We start from the raw sequence: 19,276 nt of genomic DNA, 5'->3' as shown, positions 1-19,276 counted from the left end.
AGAAGAGCCAAGGCTACACAGAGAAACTGTCTCGAAAAACAACATTTGCCATTCTTGCTCTCGTGTTCATAATCTTTTGAAAACCCTTCCTGAGTTCAGGGAATTTTCTTTCACTCCGCAAAAAGAGAGGCTGGTCTTCCTGCTTGCTTTGCACATTATGTCAGGGGTGAGCACTTGGAATCTTCCCGTTCCTTAGCTTAGGACTCCAGCTGGGAAAAGCTCTAAGGAGTCTACCCTTGCTTTGACTTGTAATTTAGTGATTGACAGAATTTCAGATGGCAAATCCTGAAAGATGAGATTGGTAAGGACTTGCCTTTCCTACACTGAAAATCTGGTAACCTCAGTTATTTGGTAAAACATTTGACCAAACTGTTCCTTTACTCTGGAGTTCAGAACAGTTTGGAAAATGAAAATATATTGTGTGTTGAATTCAGACTGCAGGGTTCAAATCTGCTCACTGATTAATTGCCTTACCTGAAAGTGGAAATGAACTGTTTAAACAATTTGTAAAGGATTTCTCCCCTCCACCCCCCATGGTTCTGGAGGTTGGAATATAAGGTTAGGGTGCCAGCTGGTTATCTGGTGTGGCTGTCTTTCCCCATGTGTAAAACACTAACATTTGCATGTCACCCTGGGATTCCCCAATCTTCGTTGACTCACACTAAAGTGCTTTGGTTGTGCTGTGAGACTTTAGTGGGTACTGTTCAGTCCTGTGTGCTCCTGTGATAAACAGAACCGTTTCACTGTCCTAAAAACGTCTTGACTTTACCTACTCTTTTTTTCAAACCCAACCCCATTTCTGTCCTGGTAATGGTTTTGTTTACCATTAATAGTTTTGTATTTTCCAGGGTGTCATACAATATGAATCATACAGCATATACCTTCCTCTCCCTCTCTCCCCAAGACTGGCTACTTTTACTTAGCATTGAAGTGTCAGGGCACATGTCAGTAATCCCATCACTGCATTTGAGAACAGCCTGGACTATGTGATGAGTTTCTGTTTGCTTGTAAATATTTATCCATATCTTTTATGGCTTGATAGCGTGTTTGTGAGAGGGTTTGCTATAACGCAGGCTGGCTTTGAACTCCTGATCCTCCTGCCTCTGGGCTAACAGGTTCGTTTTCATGTCCAGAGCTGATTTATCATGACCAGTATTCCTTTCTGTAACCTGCACTGTACTCACCTGTTGACATTTTGATGATTTCTGGTTCTTGGCAGTTAGCAAAAAACCTAGTTTTTTAGGACTGTGATTGTTAGGCAGTGTGGTTCATCTCTTTTCACTACAGCTATATAAACATACTCAAGTCTCATCCCGTATTAGCAGAACCCATTTAGGGGAAAACCCTTGACTTCAGCTCTTTTTAGTGTCTTGTCTTACCCTGCCTTCTCGGAGTCATCTGTTCCCTGCCTCTGTGTCTTTGTTTTTATTGCCTCTTCTATTGAATTTGATTACAAATTAACTCTCTTCTACTAGGCCCCCTGATTTGCTGTTGAAAATTTGTATGAACCATGTCTAATGCCCATTGACTTTAGACAGTTTATGGTGATTAATGCTCTTAGCCACTCCCTCCTTGAGGTGTGACCTCTGTCCTGTTGCTCTTTGTGTTGCCGTTCACCCCTTTCCACTGCGTGCACTTGTTTATCTAGTGCTCCTTACAAAAGGAGGTCTTGTGGCATAGTGGACTTCAACCCCTCATTAACTCTACACATCATGCCTTGCACTTGGGTACGCTTTTTCTTTTTAAGCTTTCAGATAAACTCTAATTTGGAGAGATTCATCTTGTACTTCTGAGAAACGTAGGAATTTTCCTAGCATCCCCACTGTATCCCGTACGTATGTCTCAGAAGACGAGTCTGCACTCAGTCCTTCATTTCCATTCCTGCTTCAATCCACTACAACCCAAAGAAGAATCCAGAGACAACACTGACTCAAGAAAAGAGAAGGTAATCCCTAGCAGCAGACCAAGTTAACTTGTTCAGTCAGAAAATGATCTGTGAGAGCTGACCTTTTTGAATGATTGAGTTTGTTGAGTCTGTACTAAACCAATGTAAAGAGTAGATAGGTAAGTTGCAGACAGCAAAACATCAAATTAGGCACTCAAGACACCCAGTAGAAAGTCCCAGTAGGTCCATAGGCAGAGAAAAGCAGGAGACTTCATGACCCACAACAGAGACAATGTGTTTTCTAAGATGTCTTGTGAAAGGCAATAAATAAACTGCTCATTTGGAGTCAGATGATGCCTTCCCATAGAGCCGCCGTCTAGGATATCAAGGACAGTGGGTTCTGTTTACTTGGGAACAAAATGGTATCTAAACTTAGGTTCATAGCACTCCCTGCTCTTGGACCTACATGATGCTCCACATGAATCCATCTCACTAATTTTTACTTGGAAAATGTTTTACTTTCCCCAAGTGTGTAGTGTTAGACTGTAGCTACTGCTCAGGCCATACCTGCAGCATCCTTTCCCCCTTCACAGATACCACAGGCATACCCTCCTGAGTCCAAGTGGGTGTTGGTCACACATCCTCCCCAACCCCTGCCTCCTTCAGAGAATCAGCCTGTCTGCAGGCTTGTGCCGTAACACCTACTTCTTCCTTGGGGCCCTGACTCCTTTCCTCAGAGGGCTCCTATGCTCTTGCCTATCTGTCTGTCCTAGGTGTTACTAACTTTTATTTATTTGAGACAGGATCTCACTCTGTAGCTCTGGTTGCCTTAGCCTCCTAAGCACTGGGATTAAAGGCGTGTACCACCATGCCCCACTGATTAGTAGCTCTTTAATAAATTCCTTATCTCCAGCAACCTTATTCCCAACAATCTGCCTGGTGTCCCCTTGGTACCCCCATCTCTTTCCCACCATCCAAAACCTTTCACTTCTTTCAAACCTTGTTATAACTTACATTCTTGAGTTGGAGAGGTGGCACAATGGTTAAGAATACGTGTGGACTGGAGAGATGGCTCAGAGGTTAAGAGCACTGACTGCTCTTCCAAAGGTCCTGAGTTCAATTCCCAGCACCGCATGGTGACTCACAACAATCTATAATCTTAGAACACTGTAAACATAATACATAAATTGTAAAAAAAAAAAAAAAAAAGAATTCTTGTTGCTCTTGCAGAGGTCCCAGTTTCAGTTGCCAATGGCACCTACACAGTGGCTCATAGCCACATGTAACCTCAGTTCTAGGTAATACAGTACCCTTTATTGATCTACACAGGCAACAAGTATACATGTAGTGCACATAAGTGCACATATGTGCATGTAGGCAAAACATTCATACACCTAAAGCTTTTTTAAAAAATTTGCTTGTCAGACAGAAGCAGGCAGATCTCTTGAGTTTGAAGCCAGCCTGGTCTACATAGTGAGTTCCAGGGCAGCCTCAGCTATGTAGAAAGACCTCTGTCTCAGAAAAACCAATAAATAATACATTCTTTGGACCAAATTGGATGGAAGGGAGGTGACTTCTTAGAGATGTACATTGAAAGCCTTTAACATCCCATAATACTCATCTTAAAGAAACATAACTGACTCCCTTATCCTGTCAGGTGTTTTTGTTGTTTTGGGTTTGGTTTGGTTTGGTTTTGGCTTTTTCGAGACAGGGTTTCTCTGTGTAATCTTGGCTGTTCTAGACTCGCTTTGTAGACCAGGCTGGCCTCGAACTCACAGAGATCTGACAGGCACAGTCTTAAACAAACTGGGGAAGGCGGCTGTGTCGCAATACAACTTTATCAACAAAAGTGTGAGTGTTAGCATATTGCCCCAGTCTACCTAGCAACCTGTGAGGTCGTTACTTATGTAATGCCTCCCAAGTGCTAGGATTAAAGGCGTGGTCCACCACGCCCGGCTCTGTCAGGTGGTTTTACTCTCTCTTGGAGACCTTTCTAATTCAGTACACTTAACTTGTCTTCATATTTGCCTCATTCTGAAACACATGTCTTTGTCCAGGCCACTTACCTGCATGGAGGCCTCTGAAAGGAGCTCAGGTTGGGTATGGTGGCATTTAATCCCAGCACTCAGGAGCAGAGGCAGGAGGATCTCCTTGAGTTCCAGGCCAGCCAAGACCCTGGGTTTTGGTTTTTGTTTTGTGTTTTAAAACTTAGGCAACTTCCTGTGTGCTGTGGAGCTGTGAGCCTTACCAGTGACATAACCTAAAATTTGTTTTAATTGGAGACAGGGAAAGATTAGAGAAATATTTTGTGTGTAGGTGCCTTAGGTTTGTATAGTCAAGTCCTTTTCCCCTGTCAACTAAAGAACCAAAAGACAGGGAGGAAGGCAAAGCAGCAGTCAGCTTGATGACGAGGGATACAGACTCCGTGCCAGGAGGGCCGCAGACTGCAAACCCACTGACTGACATAATGGGAGATCTGTTCAAGTTCCCAGTCCTGATGACCTATTGGTCCAAATGTGTCTGACCTCTCTGGCATGAGGATTGTGTCCCCTGTTTCTCTACACTTGTGGCTGTTTAACTGCTGATACAGGCCCCAACTTGGTGCATGAGCACAAACTGCTGCTGGTTGGTTGGGGTTTGTTACCAATCAGGGTGGGCCCTCAACCTCCCCTTTTCTTTGTGGTATATTGTATATTGGGGAAAGAGAAATTCACCTCAGGCTAAGAGAAATGACCCACTTTCCCTCCCCACCCGCCCTTCCCTGGGCCTGCAGCTTCCAAGCCCTGCTTATGCTCAACAAAAGACTGTTAGACATCCTCTTAAAGTTACACTAGCTCGGATACTTTAATATGTTTTAGGGCACAGGAACTTCTGGATTTGATGTTTAGCTTCTTTTCCTTCAGTGACCAGCTCTTTGTCCTGCTCTCACACAGACTGGAGTCTGTAAGCTGTGTGCATTGCTGCTTCTCTCAGAAAAGGAAGGAGCCAATGTAATCAAATTGTGATGCTTTGACTCCTCCTCCCTGGAAGAAAACTAAACTGGCAAAGACACACTTCACAGTAACTTGCAATCCCAAGGGTCAGAGTCAAGAGCCAGGAAGCAAAATGCCGCTGCTGCTGCTGCTGTTAAATCATTTCAGAAGTAAACTGATGACAGTTCAGGCATTGAACCTCTTGCCTCAGCACCTCTAGAAACTGGACCTGTAGGAGCATTCTCTGCCTAGCAGGAAACCTTTTGTTTAAATTTTCTGTTTTGTTTTGTTGTTTTTGTTTTTGTTTTTCAAGACAGGGTCTCTCTGTGTGGCCTTGGCTGTTCTGGACTCACTTTGTAGAGCAGGCTGGTCTTGAACTCACAGAGATCCACTTGCCTCTCCTTCCCCGAGTGCTGCAATTACAGGCGTGCGCCACTGTGCCTGGCTCCTTTTGCTTCCTTTTTAAGTTTCAATACATAGCCCAAGTTGGCCTTAATTTGTGATCCTCCTGCTCAGCTTCCCTGTTAGCTATGAACATAGATACATACCACCACACTGGACTTACATAAAGAGAGCATCTTCATTTTAACAGTTTCAGGTAGTCTCTCAGTACTCGAGGCAGAGGCAGGAGGACCTTGAGCTCAAGACCAGCCTGGGATGGTTATGAGACCCTGGCTCAACTCCTCCCATAAAATGGGTCTCAGGTTCCCTGTGGACTCACCATGGAGAGAGTCAGTCGAGATAGTGTATGATTCATTTTTGCCACAGTAATGACTGCGGGCAAGAGGCAACACGTCCCTCCGAACATTTGGATAAAGCATATGCTTTAAACCAATGTGTTCATCCTTAAGTCCCTTCCGGCTTCCCACCAGTCTCCCCACCCTCTGCCCGCCCACACCTCTTATTCTGCATAGCAAGCCCCTTCCTGCTAACGGCAGCCTTCAGGGCAACCCAGGTCTTGCATCCAGAGACAGAAATAGCATTTCCAATTGAGCATGTTGTTGGAGGGCCCAGAGCAAGCTTAGGTGTGCTGAATCTTTGCGTGGTACAAAGGGGAAGAGGTTGTCATAAGACACTGAATCAGCTTTCTCTAATGTTAACCCTGAAAAGCATTGAAGATGTTCTGTTTCCTCCAGTATCAAATATTAAATAAGTCTCTTAGGATTTATTAGCAGTAAATATTTGACTTATACTCATTTTTTATAAACCTGTATATTTGGAGTTGTGTGAAGATTTCTCAGGTGAAAAGGGGTCATGAATAGGAAAGCTTCAGCGGCCTCACTGTACACAGTAGTCAGTGAAGACAGACACTCTCCGGGTTCTAGGTTAAACCACAACAATATTTAGGCAGAAATCAGCTTCCTTACAACTTTGGCAATACTCTAATTATGCCAGACTTTATTGCAGGTATGTGGCTGTTGGGGAAAGGTGGTAGGGTTTTTTTTGTTATTGTTGTTTGGTTTGTTTTTTGTTTTTTGATGTGCACTAACTGAAATGGCGGTGGCAAGCAGGGTTCAGTGTAAGCCCTCACAGCTGTGTGTTGTCTAGAGGGTTGCTGTCATCAGGTCATCGCTTGTAGCCTGTATCCAGACACTACTAACCCTGCTTCAGACCTGACCCAGTGCCTGGTGAAGTTTGCCAGCTCAGGATATGCAGATGAAGGTCAGGAGGCCCGGAAGTAGCTGGGCTTTCTGCCATGAGTAACAAGAACTCCTTAAATTTCTTGATCCACAGTCTTCTAACAGGTAAGAAACTCAGCCCTTGAGACAGAATCCTCTAGCTTTCTTGTGATAATAGGGTTCTTTCCTTTCTTTTGATGTCTTGAGGCATCCTAGGTAGCCCCAGATGCCCTTGAACTGTCAGAATGTGGGGTGATTTGCCAGTACCTCTAGAATGCTGCCAGGTAGTACCATACCTGCTTTTCTTCTTCCTCCTCCTCCTCTCCTTTTTAATGTAGTGAAGATTGACCTAGGGCTTAGCACATGCTAGCCACATGTTCTACCAGTAAGCTACTTTCCCATCTCAGATTTGTTCCTTTGTTGGGTCAGGAGTTGCTTTTGACCCTGGAGACATTTTCTTTAGTGGAAGAATGTGACTGTGAGTGAAGGAAATTCATAGGTTTTTGTGTTTGTTTGTTTGTTTGTTTGTTCGGGGTGTGTGTGTGTGTGTGTGTGTGTGTGTGTGTGTGTGTGTGTGTGTGAACAGAGCCCTGGCTGTCCTGAACTCATCTTATAGAGTCCAGGCTGGCCTCTAACTCACAGAGATCCCAGAGTACTATGCCAGAGATTAAAAGCGTGTGCCACTAAGCCCAACTGGAAACTCATAGTTTTGATATTTGAGGGCTAAATTTAAATTGTGTGTGTGTGTGTGTGTGTGTGTGTGTGTGTGTGTGTGTGTTTAGCATTTTAAGAAGTTATCATTTTAGCCAGGCATATTGGTTCCTACCTGTACTCCTGGCAATTATGAGGCAGAGGCAGGAAGATTGCTACAGATTTGAAGCCAGCATGGGTTACAAAGTGAGACTTTATTTTAAACATGTAACTTGGTAACTGATGTAGACTTGTGATACAGCTGGAAATTTCAGATCAACAGTATGGGAAAATAAGGAATTAAACTTCATTATAAATATTTAAAAGTGCTTTGAGAAAACGTATTTTGAAAAATTTATTTTACAAATGTGCTTTATATTTTTAAAGGAAACTTGTTAGCCATCCATCTCTCCATCTATGTATCATGTATGTATGTATATATGTATGTATGTGTCTGTCTGTCTGTCTATCTATCTATCTATCTATCTATCTATCTATCTATCTATCTTCCCATGTAGCCCAGGCTCATGTGAACTTGCTCTGTAGCTGAGGATGACCTTGAACTCCTCTACCTCCTGAGTGTTGAGGCTCTCTCTCCATCCCTCCCTCCATTCCCTCCTCCTTCTTTTCTTGTTTTTGAGAAGGGGGTCTCCTGTAGCCTGGCTGATCTGAGCTGTGTGGCCCGGGATGACCTTGGACTCTCAATTCTCCTGCTGTCCTTTTCCACAAGGGGGAGCCTCGGTCATACACGACCACACAGAACTAAATGACTATTGTTTCTGAATAGGACCAGCCACCAATGTTCCTCTTAGCAGCAACTCTTACAGTTGTTCTTTATGTTTTATTTATTTCTTTTTTTGGTTTTGTTTTGTTTTGTTTTGTTTTTGAGACAGGGTTTCTCTGTGTAGCCTTGACTGTCCTGGACTCACTTTGTAGACCAGGCTGGCCTCAAACTCACAGCAATCTGCCTGCCTCTGCCTCCCACATGCTGGGATTAAAGGCATGCGCCACGATGCTCGGCTTTAAAGTTGTTCTTAACATCCTGGGGATTGAACCCTGGGCCTCACACATGCTTACTAAGTATACTGCCTCTGAATGATATCCCTAACCCTAAAATTTTTCTGTTTTCTAGTCAAGTTATAGGTAGAAACAAGGGATCTAAGTCAAATATAAAGGCTTGAAATAATTCTGCACTGAACTTGAATAAAGTGAATATTAATTGGGTGAAAGTAATCCTGAGCACTCTTGTCTACTTAAAGGCCACTCTCCATTATAATGAAAATTATAATTTGACCTATTTTAGTGTTTTAAAAATAACCTGCTCATGACATATGCAAGGAATCTTACAGGGAGAGAAACACCGGTAAATTTAGGAAGATGTGACTACAGCAGTGGTCCCAGCAGTACCCATGCAGTGATTCTCAACCTTCTAATGCTGCAGCCTTCTAATGCAGTTCCTTATACAAGAGGTGGTGACCCCCTCCAACCATAAAGTTATTTTTGTTACTACCTTATAACTGTACTTTTGCCACTGTTATGAATCATAAGGTAAATATCTGTGTTTTCTGGTGGTCTCAGGCGACCCCTATGAAAGGTTATTCAACCCCAAAGGAAGGTTATTCTACCCCAAAGGTGTAGTATACTACTGCCGTAGAGCATACTGGGATTGTCACCAGAATGGGCTTAGACACAAGGCCACCCCACTCCCCCAGCTTGCTTCTTTTATTTTCTTTCTGTTTTGTTTTGAAGTGGTCTCATGTAGCCCAGGGTGGCCTTGAACTCCTGATTCTACCTGCTGAGTCCTGCCTGGTTGGCCAGGTTTTTATCTGTGACTTGGTTTGTCTTTTCCTCATGGAAGTGATGTGGTGATAAGTGTGAGGCTTTCCATGAAGAAAGCATCACATTCTAGGAAGCCATGCAGCAGAGAGGAGCAGCCACTTCACCCCAGAGATGGTGAGACTGGTTTCTGGGAAAAAGGCAGCCAGGCTCTTTAGCTGTAAATAGGTCATTAAGACTCAATTTGCTAAGACTGAAGGCTCTGGGCTCCCAGCGGAACTAACCCCAAAGAACTGTGACGTCTTCACCTTGGCATGTGGCTGGAGGAGAGGACAAAGTGCCCCAGAGAAGGACACTGTGGTAACAGCAAAGAGGCCTGGATGTAGGACTCTGCTGTGCCCCTTTCTGGCTGAATAGCCAGGTCAAGTCACTCCGCTAGTTGGGGCCAGCTCTGTTGTCAGTGACAATAGGAGAGGCAGAAGGATCAGGAGTTCACGCTTGCCTGTCTCAAAATTTAAAAAGGAATGTAGAGGATGTATCCTGGGGCTGCAGCTCAGTGGGCCTGGGGTCCTCAGCACCTGGGAACACACACACACACACACACACACACACCAACAACAGTAATTATAATTTTAAGTTGTTGGCATTCTATGAAAGAAACTCTATGAAGTCTCTCTGTAACATTGCACAACAAAGGAAACAGCCAAAAGAGAGGCTGCACAGGGGCTGGAGAGATGGCTCAGCAGTTAAGAGCACTGTCTGCTCTTCCAGAGGTCATGAGTTCAATTCCCAGCAACCACATGGTGGCTCACAACCATCTACAATGAGATCTGATGCCCTGTACTCATATACATAAAATAAATAAATCTTTAAAAAAAAAAAAAAAAAAAAAGGCTGCACGATGAGAGAAAGTATGTGCCAATGACATCTCATCAGGAAGTAGGCATCTGAATATATACGGAACTCTAAAAAGTCAACAGCAAAAACAAGCAAATAGGCAACCAAATGACAGTGGACAGTAGAGCTAAGTAGACACGTTGCAAAAGAGAACATACAGACGGTCCACAAATAGATGGGACATGTTCAATATCACCTTAGGGAGATGAAACTCAAAGCCACTAGGAGGCACCACATCACCCAAGTCTGAGTGGCTGTTACCAGAAATGAACAGTATGTGCCAGTGGGGACACAGAAAAGGAGCCCCTTGTGTGCTGTTAGTGGGAATATGAGCCAGCCATATGGCAAACAGTGTAGAGGTTCTGTAAGAACTAAGTAGTAACCCACTGTTCCTACCACCAGGCATATCTGTTCAGTGAAAATGAAAGCAGTTTACATGTACCACGTATTAGTTTATTTGGTGTTGCTGCTGCTGTTTTAGATAGGGACTCATGTAGCCCAGCAATGGCCTCAAATTCCTTACGTAGCTGAAGATGACTTAGACCTTCTGATCCTCCTGCCTCCACGTCCCAAGTGCTGGGTTACCAGGCAGGTGCTGCATATTCCATTTATGTGGTTTTGGGGTTCAAACCCTGGGTCTTGGGCAAGCTAGGCAAGCTAAGCTATAGGTCAGGCCTATGTTTATTTTGAGACAGAGTTTCACTATGAACGCCATCCAAAGTGGCCTGGAACTCACTATGTGGTCCAGACTAAGCTCACAGGCTTCTTGCTCTCCCTGCTTCAGCATCCAGCATCTTAGGACTACAGGCCTTGTTGCTGTTTTCTGTTGTTGATGACTTTCTTTTCCTTTTGGATACAGTGTCCCACTCTGTAACCCTGACTGGCCTGGAACTCACTCTATAGATTGTTGAGGAATGCTGCTGGACAGTAAACCAGGCTGGTCTTAAACTCACAGAGATCCACCTGTGTCTGCCTTCAGTGCTGGGATTAAAGGTATAGACCAGCACAGCTAGATCTTAATGGTTTTTTTAAGATAGGGTCTCATGTAGCCCAGGCTAGCCTTGGATTCAATAGGCAGCCAAAGATGGCCTTGAACTCTTATCTATCCTCTGCCTCCACTTCCAGTACTGTGATTACAGGCACATGTCACCACAGCTAGTTGAAATCAATGTTTTAACTTTTTAAAAAGATTTATTTATTTTTATTTTTTGTATATTATTTGCTAGTCCTCCAGAGACAGTTGTGAGCCATCATGTGGATGTTAGGGATGGAGCTTGAGTCCTCTGGAGGACCAGCAAATACTCTTAACCACAGAGCCATCTTAAGTATGTAGAAGAGATAACTGTTCTTGAGCTCCTGTGTTCTCTGCAGTCCTATTTCCTGTAGACATTAAATGGAAACAGCTTGTCAACTGATGGGCAGATAACGAGCATGTGGTACATAGCCACAGGTGACTACCTCTCAGCCGTAAGCAAAGAGATGGGGAAAGCTCATCAACGTGAAGATAATAGTTAAAAGCAAGAGGTTCTAGTTCCAGTTACATCAGTGCTATAGCAGTGACTGTACCTTTCATAATGCGAGAAGAAAATCTTCACCACAAAGAAATGGTAAGTGGCTGGCACGCAGGCCTGTAATCCCAGCAGGGAGGCAGAGGCATGCAGACCTCTGTAAATTCAAGACCAGCCTGGTCTACATAGTGCCATGCCAACCAAGGGTATGTAGTGAGACCCTATTTTCAAATAACAAAGGAAGAACAGAAGGAAAAACGAAAGGGGGGGGGGGGCGGCGGGGAGAAGAAGGAAAAGGAAAAGGAGGACCCAGAAGTGGAAGTGGATGTCTGAGAAGGCCAAGGCAGAAGGATTGCCAGGAATTTCAAGATAGCCTGGTCTATAAGGTGAAACATTTTCTCCAAAAAGAAAACAAACCCCAAAAGAATGGGCAAATGGAAAAGGAGATGTTCTTGTTAACCCTGAGGTAAGCATGGCACACTGCATATGTAAGTTAAAAGGATGACCCCATTTAATGCAGTGTTTACGTCTCAGTTAAATGGTAATTCATAAGTAAGGAAGAAAAAGAGAAAGCTTGGTTGCACTGAGACCTACAGCAGGCTTCCTAAGAAAAGTTGGAGTGCAGCCATGTCATGTGGCTCCATCTTTCTAGTGCTCATCCTTTGGTTTGGTGAAGGTCAGAGGTGCCAGGGAATCCTGTAAGGAGTTCTCAAGAGCCTTCTGTTGTGTGGATAAGTCCACCCAAGTGAGGGATGCTCTGTGGAAGAGATCATGAGCCCATGGGTTTCCTCCAGTTCTCTCTATGTGGCCTAGAAACAGCCATGTCATAAGCTAGAACCTTGTTAGAAGGCCAGGAATGCAGATTCCTGGGGGGAGATCCAGCTACCTGTTTAACCAACGCTTCAGGGAGGTAATACAAATATCCACCCAGATGGAGGCCCTTTATCCTAAGGACCTCATGGGAGCTGGGCCTGGAAACTGTGGCCTGTAATCGAGCACTTCGGAGGCTGGAGAAGGAAGGTTACAAGTTTGAGGCCAGCCCACCTTGCATGGTAAGGCCCTGACTCAACAACAGCAAAAGCAAACATAAAAACACTAAGGTAAGGACTAGAGGTGTAGCCCAGCTGGCAGAGTGCTTGCCTAGCATGTGCAAAATTGATGCCTAACACCAAACAAACAGATCAGTAGCAGTCACCTATAATCCCAGTGTTCAAGAGGTGGAGACAGGAGAATCAGAAATTCAAGGTCATCCTTGTTATAGAGCAAGTTAGAGAAGTCTAGACTGTGTGACACCCTGCCTCAGAACAAAACAAAAATGTACAGACCTCAGGGCACAAAATTATTTCACCAAAGGTGACAATTCTGCAGCAATAGAATGAGAAAGGGCATTGGAGGCCTGGAGCCTCGCCATGCCTCCTCAAGGTCCCTAGCTATTAGGTTAGATTTTTAAATCACTGTGGCGATGAGCCAAGAGCGCCCAAGGAGCATCACGGGCTTCAGATCAATATGCATTAGACAGGGCAGAGGTGGCAGTTGCACAATTGAAAGTTCAGTGAGTAATATGAAATTACATTCTCTGACTCATACTAGATTGTCAGGAGGCCTGAGGATAGAGTCTCAATTAAAAATACCTTCAAATCTGTTCTCCTGGTCTGAAAACCATTGGAGGCTATAAGTCTATACCCTGCTTCCTTCTCCAGAACTAGCCAGGCTGACTGGCTTCCTCAGCCCTGGATGGCTCAACAGACTCACCCCTCCTTGGCTCATCCCATCATTGGGAGTTTTCATCCCTCCCTTTATCCCTCCCTTCTCTTCTCTTCTCTTCTCTTCTCTTCTCTTCTCTTCTCTTCTCTCCTCTCCTCTCCTCTCCTCTCCTCCTCCTCCTCCTCCTCCTCCTCCTTCTTCTTCTTCTTCTTCTTCTTCTTTCTCTCTCTCTCTCTCTCTCTCTCTCTCTCTCTCTCTCACCTTTATATAAACAGCTTATTTACTCTAAATAGCAGCACAGACAAAATGCCATATAAACACAAAGGAAGTGGTGCAGGATGGAGGATATGCTGGCCAGCTTTGGATCTGAGGCTCATAAGCAACAGCCCGGGTTTCTGAGAAGGACGGGGTGGGGAGGGAGGGAGTGTGGTTCTGTCCTACAGTCAGCTGGAGGCCAGAGCCCTGAACAGTTGGAGGCGTGCCTGCATCCAAGCGAAGAAACTGGCTCCTAGGGGCTTACCAAGTACACAAGTTTATCATTTTACAGCAGGTGAAATACTGACATCAATATTAAAATAAAAGCAAGTTTTACATAACAATCAAAAATACAAAAGACTAAAGGAAGAGACCCTGTATGAAAAAACAGGCAATTCAGCGGATTGAGACTGTCTATGGAAATGGTGCCCGCTCAACCCTCCCAGGCAACTAGTGACTGTGTGGAGGAGTGACAGGTCTGCAAAAGTTTGTAAACAAGTTCTTGCCAAGCCAAGCCCCTCCACGTCATAGAGCCACAGGGCGTCTGCTTATGAGGGGGCAAACTTTGTCGCTTGTGCTCAAACTCTTCTCATATGCCACTGTTTTGTCAGTAAGTTGTGTAGGCCTCTGTTGGAGCTGGGTCTTGAATATATGGTTCATGTAGAAGTTCTTGTATTTCTAATAAGATCTGTTTGGTCGTGATCACTGGCCTGCAGTCCTTGTCTTTTTCCAGGATGGACGGGCGGTTGGTGCAACAGTCGCGGCTCTAATTTGCTTGTTGGTGGGGAGGACAGAGAGTCATCTTTGAAAAGCATCTGTAGCTTGAGCAAGCCTCCTTCCCATGGAGTCACCTTCTTTCCAGGGATAGTGCCCTCCCTCGGTTCTCTGTTGCAGTTCTCTGTTGCGACAGCCACAGAGCCAAAGGGCAGTCCCTCCTCCAAGCTTTCCTTTCCTGCACAAGTTGGCCGAGGGCAATCCCCAAAATTTTCAAAGTCCCAGGGTGACCAAGGCCCAGACCTATTTCTCGGTACTTCCCCTCTCTTCTCTTTTCTTCTCGCCTCCTTCCTCTGTGTCTCTATGCCTCTGTCTCCTATAACCCAGGTTGGCCTTGAACTCACCGTGTAGTCAGGAACAACCTTCTGATCTTCCTGTTTTTGCCTGTGGAGTGTGCTGAGATTGTAGGCACTGGCCACCCTGCTTGGTGTTTTTTGTTTCTTTAATGAACTAACAATCTAACCACCACAATGCACACAGCAAACATTCTACCAATAGGATTCCACCCCAGCCATCTCTGGGTGTTTTACCTCTCCTAGCAGGTGTCTTGGTACTTTCTTTGAGGACATGCCAGAAGTACTCTTGGTTATTAAACACTGCCAATATCTTTGTTGGGCGATTACAATTGGTAGCAAAAGAACAAATGTTTTCAGGATAATTAAACAACAACTAAAGTCTAAGGGTGCTGTCTAGTATTTGAACATGGAATGGAACAAAGTAGGCAGCTGCAGCGTTCTCTGTCTTTTGTTCCCAATTAAACAACCAAAGCAGAGAGATGAGAATGTTTTGGCCTGACTTACAACTCTTCTGATACTAACTGTGTAGGGTTTACCCTCTCCAACAACTCAGTCCCCAACTCTCCAGATGCCAGCTTACCATCCTACAATCCCATCCAATACTGTCGCTACTGAGAGAAAATGTCAGCCACAGTCTGAAGGGCTCAGTCCCATAAGACCCAAGAAAGTATTAGGGAAAGAGGGTAGCTGGAAAGGTGTGGGGCTGGAGAGGTGGTTCAGGGGTTAAGAGCACTGTCTGCTCTTCAAGAGGACCAGAGTTCAACTTCTAGAATCTATATGGCAGCTCACAATCGTTCTATAATGTCAGCCCAGGATAACCAATGTCCCTCTTCTGGCCTATGTGGACACTGTGTAAACATGGTACACAAACATGGTACATGCAAGCAAAACACCCATACACATAAAATAATACAATTTAAAGAACTTTACAGTTTGGGGGCCACTGGTTAGATGACTCAGTGGGAAAGGCACTTGCTATCTAGCTTGATGACTTAAATTTGATCCCTGGGCCCCACATGCTGAGAGAGCCAACATTCACAAACCATCTTTGACCTCCATATGTCTGTGGCATGCACACACAAACACCAGTGAAATAAATGTAAAAAGAAAAGAAAGAGTTGTGTGCCTACCTTATCATCCTGTCCAATGTGGCTATAACAGTCGAGTATCCCAGACTTCTTAAAAGTCTGCCTTCATTTCCATGTTTGATTAGTAGAGTAACTCACAGGACTAGAGATGGTCATTTACTTAGTGTTACAACTTTTTAATATGAAAGAGTTGAGTCTGAAGTTGCCAGTGGGACATGTATAAAGATGGCTAAGTGTGGGTGGGGCAAGGAGCTTCTCCATCCTCTTGGCTTACCAACTGGGAAGCGAACTGAATTCCATCCTAAGGTGTTTAAGTGGAGGCATCCTTGAATAGCCACAGTTGATTAAATCATTCATCACAGGTGACCAACTCTGTTCTCACATCTCAGGGGCTTTGGTTGAGGGTACCAACCAATCATGTCTTAGTCTTACCAGCCACCAGCTCCTAGCCTGGAGCCTCAGTTCCCAGCTATCTCGTTGGCACAGAAATGACCATCATCAGTCCGAAACTCTAGGCTAAGAAGCAAAATCCATGTATATGTCTTACACTGTGGCAGTCAGCAGTGTATCCTATGAATGAATGAGTTCACTAGGGTAGAGGAGCCAACCGGAAGGAATAGGGCATCTCAGCAGACACCTGCTCTGGCTCCACTACAGCAACTGGAGTGGCACACCTGCTGTGTGCAGTCTATGGAACAGGTCCCCAGACCTCAGCACAACTGATTCCATGATGGAAGTTCCATTCTGGGTGTAAGGCTCAACACATCGACAGCACCACCTGCCAAAAGGAAAGGCCCAATCTGTCAAAGCCCACAGTTCTGGGACAGTCTCTAAATGTACTAGCCTTGCATTTTGACTTCTGTAGTTCTACTTCTGGCTCACTGTTCTTGTTAACTGAAGTATGTGTCCCCCCCCCCCCCCCCGTATGGTGTGTGTGTGTGTGCGCGCGCGCGCGCGCGTGCGTGTGCATGTAGAGGAGTCAGTCCTCTCCTTCTTCCTATCTAGAACTTTATGACTTTAGTTGTGTATGTCTGTAGAGGTGCTGTTCACCATCTTTATGTTGAGGAGATCCAACCCAGGTAGGCAGGGCTGGCAGCAGGTCTGTTTACCCACTGGGTCATCTTGCTAACCTTTGACATACTTTTTTTATCTGGATTAATTAGCCTTAGATGAAGTTGTCTTCAGTAATGACCAAGTCCATAAGGCCGAGTCCACATCCACTTGACACATAATCACAGAGGGAAAAGGTCAGAGGGGCAGACAGTCACTCATAGCATGGAATCTGGATCTCTTCCCATAAATCTCAGCTCCTTACTCCCAAGACAGACTGGAATCCATGTTACAACTGTGGTCTGCAAGCTCACCACCTTCTCAGGCAAGCTTTTGTTCAGAAAGCTCTATAACTGAATCCAGTGGGTTAAAGCCAGGCAAATGGGGGTGGGGGTGGCAGTAGGGCCAGAGAAAGAATCATTACCTATGGCCAGTGTTAGCTACTTTGTGGGTTCTTCTTTCTTCCACCCTTTTAACACCCTAACACTAGATAGGAGAGGAATAAAGGATATAAGGGAAACGGGTGCTGTTATTGTTAGACAACTTCCTGCTGAATAGGGGTGTTGAGCTCCTTGGCGCAAGTTTGATCTTTGTCATCAGGACATCTAATTTCTCCTTCTCTTCTCTTGTTTCCTTTTTACACACTTAGCAAACCACAACCAACAGCATACAACCACCAACAAAGCCACCTATCAGGGCCCTAGCATTTATATAGTCTCTGAAAGGTTCCCAGAATTCCAATCATCACACACTAGAAGAAACTCTCTGCAGCTGGCAAAATCACACCCCTGCTAGGAGCATTTGGCAAATCATAGTCACCTGCTGTGAAGTAGCCCCCCCCCATCCCCACACCTGGGATTAAATGAGAACATATTCTTATATTTCTGTGGGGGTTTTTTGTTTTTTGTTTGGTTTGGTTTGGTTTGGTTTTTCAAGCCAGGGTTTCTCTGTGTAGCCTTGGCTGTCATGGACTCGCTTTGTAGACCAGGCTGGTTGCAAACTCACAGTGATCCACCTGCCTCTGCCTCCCAAGTGCTGGGATTAAAGGCATGCACCGCCATGCCCGGCTTATTTCTGTGTTTTTTAAAGAAACTAAAATTACGAAATTCTCACTACAATCACCTGCAGTAGTAAAGCAAGTGCAGGAATTCTCTCAGCAACATGCTCCCTGAACAAAGCAAGTATGGGGGTTTATCAAGGGGCCTAGGTGTTCAAGAAAGTATTTCATGATTTCATGATAGGATTGTTCCTGACCATGCTCCCAAAGGTCAGAGTTCATCCAGGAAAGATCATGAACACACTTTTAGACATTCTCAGTTTAAAGTCTAGTGCATATATTTCTAAAAAGTATTCTGGCAGAAAGAAGCACTTTGGGGCATGGTAGCTCATATCATAAAGTTCTATATGGGAAAAAGAAAAGGTATAGTTCTGCAAAACTCTGTGCCTAAAGGTGCCTGTCTCATGCAGCTGCTAACAAAACTCCATGTGAGACTCCTTGAGGGATTCAGGATAGAGGTCACTTTTCCAAAACTACTTACCTTATACCTTCATACTTCATTGAATGTAAGTTTTTTTTTTTTAAGTCACACCTATCTACTTGTATATGTGTGGACCTGTGTGCCATGGCACGTGTGTGGAAGTCAGAGGACAGATTTTTGGGGGTTGTTTTCTCTTTCTGGACTGTGGATCCTGGGATTTGAACTCAGGCCATTAGGCTTGCCAGCAAACAACTCTACCCTGGGAGCCACCTCTGCCCTAAGTTGGTAATGCTTTGTCGCTGCCTCAGTTTCCACATCAGCATGTGCTGTTGATCTAGTTCCTTGGGAAGGATCTTCCATAGAATATTATAAAGGGCCTAAGCTTGAGTTTCTCTTTGGGGGCAGCTCTGATACAGGCAAGAGCAAGAGATAAATATTTTAATCAAATTTCATGAGCTTTTTTTTTTTTTTTTTTGACAGTTTGGGCCACTGTAACCTGAAGTGTACAGTGGGCGATTTCAGTTGTGCTGGGTGACTGAGGCCCCATGCTGTGTGTCACCTGCATTGTATGCCTGGCACCTGGAAATCCAACACACAAATCTTTGAAATAAGATTGTGGGCCTATTGTGTTTTAAAGTCCATTTTTAACTCTTCTTCTTCTTCTTCTTCTTCTTCTTCTTCTTCTTCTTCTTCTTCTTCTTCTTCTTCTTCTTCTTCTTTTCCCTGTTCTACTTCTATCTACCCTGTCTAAGTACCCACAGGGCTGGGGAGATGGTTGGCTTGGTAAAGTGCTTGACGAGCAAGCAGGAGGCCCTGGGCTGGATCCCCAGGAGACAGAGAGAGAGAGAGAGAGAGAGAGAGAGAGAGAGAGAGAGAGAGAGAGAGAGAGAGAGAGAGAGAGAGAGAGAGAAGGGGCAAGAGTTCAAGGCCAAGCCTTGCCTGCTGCATAATTTAAAGTCAGCCCAGACACACGAGCCCCTGTCTCAAAGAAACAAAAACAGGAAAGGAAGGAAGGGGGGAAAAGAGAAGGTGCAGCACACCACTCATCGGTCTCTCTGAAACTCCTGGACTCAAACAATCCCCTGCTTCCTGCGTGCTTTGACTACAAACTCAGAATTAACTTTTTACTTCCTTTCTTTTTTTCTTTCTTTCTCTCTCTCTTTCTCTCTCTCTTACAAGTTTCATCTACGGAGGCCAGGCTAGCCTAGAAAGGGCAGTGGTCCTGCTTCCAGCCTTCAACTACTGGGATTAATTACGGGCCTGGAGATACCATACCCGGTTTAG

The 19,276-nt window shown here is 44.7% G+C and overlaps 1 protein-coding gene and 1 pseudogene across 4 annotated transcripts in view; both read right to left on the bottom strand.

Moving 5' to 3' along the window:
- LOC127194016 (3-alpha-hydroxysteroid dehydrogenase) overlaps window positions 1-19,276 on the bottom strand; it is a 1,235,587-nt gene that overhangs the window by 944,046 nt on the left and 272,265 nt on the right. The gene's annotated exons all lie outside the window — the stretch shown is intronic.
- LOC127193649 (SUMO-conjugating enzyme UBC9-like) lies at window positions 13,855-17,677 on the bottom strand (annotated as a pseudogene).

This window comes from Acomys russatus, chromosome 9 (assembly GCF_903995435.1).
Source record: "Acomys russatus chromosome 9, mAcoRus1.1, whole genome shotgun sequence".
In the NCBI taxonomy this organism is placed as follows: Eukaryota; Metazoa; Chordata; class Mammalia; order Rodentia; family Muridae; genus Acomys; species Acomys russatus.
The sequence above is the reverse complement of the archived record's forward strand: the minus strand, read 5'-3'. Positions and strand labels throughout refer to the sequence as shown.